Source organism: Aulonocara sp. 'chitande type north' Nkhata Bay, linkage group LG17, assembly GCF_057382095.1.
Source record: "Aulonocara sp. 'chitande type north' Nkhata Bay isolate Kocher_YH1m ecotype deep benthic linkage group LG17, A_spYH_male_GT1.1, whole genome shotgun sequence".
NCBI lineage: Eukaryota > Metazoa > Chordata > Actinopteri > Cichliformes > Cichlidae > Aulonocara > Aulonocara sp. 'chitande type north' Nkhata Bay.
In genome coordinates, this window is record NC_141360.1 from 26,286,786 (window position 1) to 26,293,014 (window position 6,229).

At 43.4% G+C, this 6,229-nt stretch overlaps 1 long non-coding RNA gene across 1 annotated transcript; it reads left to right on the forward strand.

Moving 5' to 3' along the window:
- Positions 1 to 966: 966 nt before the first annotated feature.
- Positions 967 to 1,756, forward strand: LOC147310182 (uncharacterized). The gene is made up of 2 exons (XR_015125884.1): positions 967 to 1,512; positions 1,600 to 1,756. It is a non-coding gene; the product is annotated as an uncharacterized LOC147310182 (long non-coding RNA).
- The last annotated feature ends 4,473 nt before the right edge of the window (positions 1,757 to 6,229 follow it).

Below are 6,229 nucleotides of genomic sequence, written 5' to 3' on the forward strand. Positions count from 1 at the left end.
CCACATCCTGATTTTAGCTTTGGCAGAGTTTTCTAGTAGATAAAGACATATAGCTTAATGAAGAATTGAGCTGCAGTTTGGGGACGTCCTTGATGGGGACTGGCAGCGGCTCCCGGGTCTGGTAGATCCCCATGTGCTAATGAGAAGTGAAGAAGTGAAAGAATTGAAAAAAGGCAAGCGAGGGTGAGGCACAAAAAAAAAACTTTGAACATGGCATAATTGTGGCATACAGATGGGTCGGTCTCAGCATTTTATTAACTCCTGATTTACTAAGATTATTCCACACAACCATCTCTAGGGTATACAGAGAAAATATCCACTCACTGGCAATGCTCTGCCTCGTTAATATCAGAGGTCAGAGGAGAATATTAAGACTTATTTTACTTGATAGGAAGAAAACAGTAACTCAAATATAGTAACTAATTATAAAAGAGCATCTCTGAACACGCCGAACTTTAAGCAGATGGGCTACAGCAGCAGAAGATCACACTACGTGCCGCTTGTGCCAGCTACAGTTTTCACTGGCTCATCAAATGTGGATAATAGGAGATCAGAAAAATGTTCTCTGGTCTGATACCAACTGAGCATTGTTTAAACATTACCAGGTCAGTAATTGCTGTTGACTATGTCCATCTTGTTATTATCACATTGTGTCCATCTTCTGATGGTTGCTTCCAGCACGATAACGCACCATGTCATATTGCTCAAACTGGTTTCTTACAATGAACAATGAGTTCACTGTACTCAAATGGCCTCCATAGTCACCAGATGTCAGTCCAATGGAGCACCTTTGGGATCTGTTGGAGCAGATGTGTAGCTGACAATCTGCAGCAACTATGTGAAGCTATCATGTCCAAAACCTCTAGCACCTTGTTGAGTCTATGCAACAAAGAGTTACAGCAGTTCTGAAGGCAAAAGAGGACCAAACCCTAGCAAGGTATACCCAATGAAGTGCCAAGTGTGTGTATTTCAAATGGTTATTGTCTAAAACATTGAAGATCTACTGACTATTACATACTCAAATTGTTTTTGTTTTAAGGCAGATGTGGTGTGTTATTAAAAAAACTTTTACAACCCTAGATGTAAAAAGATGCTGTATTTAAAATATTATGGCCTTGGTATGCAGTGCATATAGCCATGTATTTAATTAATGTTCACTATTATCCATATTATATCTGCAAAGCAGATATAGATTGTGATATTGTCAGGGTCCTGGGACTGGGCGACCCAGGATCCCTGAGCAGTCATGTATTATATTATTATTATTATTATTATTATTATTATTGTTGTGTATTTTGGTGTTGCTCCCCCTTCCCTGTGCTTGTGTATATGTGTGTGTGGGTGGCTGAGCACTTGTTTATAGGCGGCGTCAGGCCTGGAGGGTGTGGCCCTGCAAGGGGACTGGCCACACCCGAAGCCACACACCTGCTGCTGATCAGGCCTCGTCGGGGGAGCTACTTAAGAGAGTCTTGGAGCTCCCACCGACGCGGGATCATTTGCTTGGGACTCCACGTTAGTTACCCAGTTTAGGTTTTGGTCGTGTAGTGTATGCCTGCCATTGTTCAGTGTCCTGACTGCTGCCGCTATTGTTTCCCGCAGGAGGAGCGTGGAGGGCTTAAGGAGCAGCGAGCACCGGGAGTGCAGACACGGGAGCAGAGAGCACTTGGAGGACACGACACGGGAGTCTGGGGAGAAACACGGGGATTTATTGTTGTTTGATATCACCCTCTGTAAATAAACACTGTCTATACGTAGAGCACCGCGCCTGGGTCCTCCTTCCCCACTCCTTCCATGGTGTGCCATGCCGCACCGTGACAGATATGCTACAGTCCTAATATTATCTACACACACTTCTTTCATCATCCTTGGATATCTAACAATATTTAAGCTCTTAGTGTATCATTATGGAGATCAGAAATAAAAAAATAAACACGTACAGCCCCACAAGAAATCTAAGATTACTAATTGGAAGTAAAGGATATTAAAATGTGTTTCTTTGTTGCTGGATTGACGATTAAAGCAGTCACACAGACAGTTTGGAGGAAAATGCCTCACAAAGCTCAAGTGAAATAATGTTGACTTTGGATGATACGCCATTGGAAGAACCATCACATCAACTACATTTTTCAATCAGCAGGATAAAGCATCGGTTTTAAATAACAAAGGCTCTTCGTAACAGCTGAGCCGGACATGGCTGTGCGCTTTACCCACTGTGACTTTATGGCTATCGTGTTATTACCTGCATCCAGCCGAAGCTCGTGTGCCCTTCCTATCTGTTGTTTTAATGATAGAACCCCATATAACCAATTATACAGCGCAGCAGTGCTCCTGTTCCCGCTCGTCAACACTGACATTCATCAATATCCTATTAGTTTCTCTTGGAGCCAGACACTTTATCCTGCCCTAGAAAACTCTGCTGTTGTTGTTATTCAAAAGTGTAATTTTCAATGTAACAAAACACGCTTTGTTCTTGGCTGAGATACTTCAGAAAAAAACTAATATTGGTGGATCATTGTCCCTGAGGTTGCCATGACTGCAGTCACACTTGCTGATGATTGGATTCATTTTGTGTTATCGCTGGCTACATCCCCGACTCCCAGAGGCAGTGTGATATTCATGATAGCGATGCTCCACCATATCGTTTACAGGCTCTAACATCAAAGCGACTCGGCAAAAAGGGAAAAAAGAAGGACAAAAAGACGAGAAAGAAATCCCTCAGACTGCTTTAAAAAAACACCCTCTATTTGGATTCTTTATGCAAGAAAATCCAGTTTTTAGAAATGCCTCTCATGGTGCCACTCTCTCATGCAAGGCAATAGTCATAAAGTACATGAATAAGAGCTGAAGGCGAGACAGGCTAAGGCCAGTGGGGTCAGCGCCTCACCTCACTGGCCAGACAAGGGGTTTCATATCATTTGCTGCTGGGTCAAGGCCAGTGCCCCCTCTAACTCTTCATCAGTGGCTCTATCTGGCAGACAGAAGGGGATACAGCCCCAAACACGCACCGGCCAAATGGCAAAAGGCTAATCCATCACTCCCCCGAATGAGGACAGAATCAATCAGGAGGGGCCTTCGGATCACTCCAAACTAAATTGCCATTGGATGTCAGGTGATAAGTCGCACAGGGTCATTCTTAGTGTTTACTACAATGGAGACCTGTTGAAACAGTGATGGAACAACCAAGCAAACAGCTGGCAAAAGCCGCCCACCCTTTGCTAGTGTTTCTTCCTCGTTTCTCCATGCTAAACGCTCTGTATTATTCTTTGCATCCATTTGCAGGAACAACCCTTTAAGCCAGTCCATCAATACCAGTCCATTTGCAAGGGGCTATTGATATTGCCTGACCAGTGTGCAACACTCTCAGTGTGCCTCATAATGTAATGCTCTGAGGTCATAGAGAGTTGGCAAGTTAGCCAGCTTTTTCCCCTCGCTAATTGATGCACTTCAGCCGCTGAGCCTTTGAACTGAATCCCTGCACCGTCCACCAGAGAGAGGGCAGATGCCATCAGTGTCCCCTCCCCTTTTGCCTTTGAAACCCAAGACGCTACTCTAACCCACAGCTCAGGGCACGAGTGAGAGGACCCGTCTGTTAGCTTAGCTGACGAGACCGTTATTCTCTGCTTTGTTTGACCACCGTTGAATCTATAGGCTGCACACTGGAGAGAGCCAGGCCAAAAAGATTAGGGAGATGCTATCATGAGGGCAGCAGGGCCCGTGATACCGTCTGCTGCTGACTGTCTCAGAGTTCCTGTTGGCTCACGGAGAGGAGCCATTGTTTGTTCAAGACTTTAGCCTCGTATGGCACTCTTCCAGACTGTGCAGAAAAGCTCTTAGGAATTTCCAGCCTACGCACTGTGCATTAGAGCACAATGACCTCGAGCTTCCTTACCCCATATTATCAAAATAACAGTAACAGTTTAGCAGATCAATTACACCAACATTTGGTGTAAATATAATATATGTTGCAAATGTGTGAATATATGACGTCCTGTGTGACTGGCATGTAAAGAAAGTGTAAATGAACTTTTTAGCTGGAGTTGAAATGTTTAAGCAGCCTTAAAGTCTTGATTGTAAAGTCTTTCTCTTTAAGAACTCGCTTCAAAATATTAGTATTTGTGTGGAGTAGTTTGATATTTTAAATTATTTCTGTCAGGTAATGAAAATTTAATAAGTATATAAGCAGAAAGAATGAAGTGAGAGTGAGTTTGTACCCGGTCTTTTTTCAGTTAGGCCATTTAATGGTTGCCTCATATATATCTGTGTGTACGGTAGTTTTTTGGGACAGCTGTTTCCAACCATACTGTTCTCATTTGTCCTTTTATCAAAGTCACAGGCAAGGCTCATTTATCCCAAAAAAGGTGGGTTTTGGGACAAGTGTGGCGATCCATGAAGGGGTTATTTGAGCCCAGACCACAAGCTGGGCAAGTGTTTTTTATTGCTTAAAAAAGTCAGAAAAATGACAACAAAATATATAACAAAATGCAAAACATAATGACAACCATGGGTTCCTAGCTGGCAAACCTATCGTGGTAACTTTGCAACCTGGTGTGGACAATTTGTAGCTTTGTACTCTCACCAGGGGGGAATTTCAAAAATGTGGTCTGCAGGTTACTCTGGATTGTGTTTGTGTTGCTCCTGGTTTTTTCCATGGTGCTTTTTGATATTTGATGGGGGGTTTTTTGTTCTTTTTTCCCATCATGACAAACACTTTTCAACCAACCTGCTTCTACCTCCACAGCCTGACCCTCATCCTGCTCGGGCTGCAAACAATGCCGTGGTTGCATAACTATAATCCTTCAATCCAAAGTGGTACCATTATCTCTTGGAGGCCAATCTCTTTCTGTTGTACATGGTGTACCGAAACACCAAAGCTATAATGCCATACTGGTGCATAATGGGGAGACACGAGTGGTACTGGTTAAGAAGGGATTATATTATGGCCCACGATGAAAAAGTATTATCCCAGCAAAAGAAATTCTGATTAATTCGAATCCATCCAGTTTATTATTTTTTTATTTGCAGGTACGCTGGCCTAGTTTACTTATAGCATGCTTCGTTATGGCTGTATTTACTGCTAAATAAAACAGTTCATGCTTACCTGCTAGCTACTTCATTTACCTGCTAGCCAGCTCGGGTTAGCTATCAAAGCCTTTGCTATCCAAAGTCCACAAAGACACATCTCTTCAAAATAAGCAGTGGTGATCTCAAGTATTACAGGACCGGTGGACTCAAAAGCAGACCATTTTAAACCAAAACAAGTTTTAAGTGCTTTTATTTTAACAGGAGTTAAAGGCAGGGAGACAGGCTACTTCAACCCAGCTAATAGGTTTTCTGCGCATGGATGCAAGAAGAGAGAACTGTGAAAGAAGAGAGGACTGGTGAGTAATTGTGTTTTCCTTGTCATTTCACACCTGCATTTAACTAGAAGCAGAAACAAGACAACAATGTAATAGACGCAAGCAAAAATCACTCACAATTTGAGAGCCTGATTACCACCACAAAGGTGACAAGCTGGTCCTTTAATCCGAGAAGGTGATGAGACAATATGTAAACAGATGTGCTGACCGAAACTGGGTCAGGGATGCCCCTATACACCTATGAGAAAGAAAACAAAATGACTGTCACAGACTGTGACAATAAATTCATTTTTAGTGTCGTCTTAAACCATAACTTTATTGAGACATGAGCTCTCTTTTCCACTCGTCTACTGGCCTCTTTTTGCAGGCTGACCCTGAAGGTCGAGAAGCTGTGATCCCAGGTGAAGCTTTGTCATCAGGCCCATGACCACAGTACTTAACCTCTGATTGGCTAATTCATATCCCAGGTGTGGAGCTGGGTTATATGCGCTGTGTCCGTCACGGTGCTCAGCGTTTCCTCTCAAGCACCCCAATGAGTTCTGTCTGAGTCAGGAGGTGCTGTTAAGCCGAGGGGGTGCGGGGAGGTGGCGTGCGAGGAAGGGTGGAAAGCTCGGAGAGAAGAGGTCCTAAAGTTCATGTTCATTATCAGTTGTGTTTGTGACCCTCATGTCAGCACTGGTCCTAACTGGATCCGACTTCTAACACCCGCTAGAAGGAGAAAAATCACGGACATGACCTGTGTGTTCAAGACCCTACGTGAACTGTAACAGAACACGATAGGCATGAACGTTAGAGTTTTAGACAGTGCGCGTAGAGAAGCCCTAAAGAAACACGGGGAGGGAAAAGTAAGATAAATACACTGTTACACAACT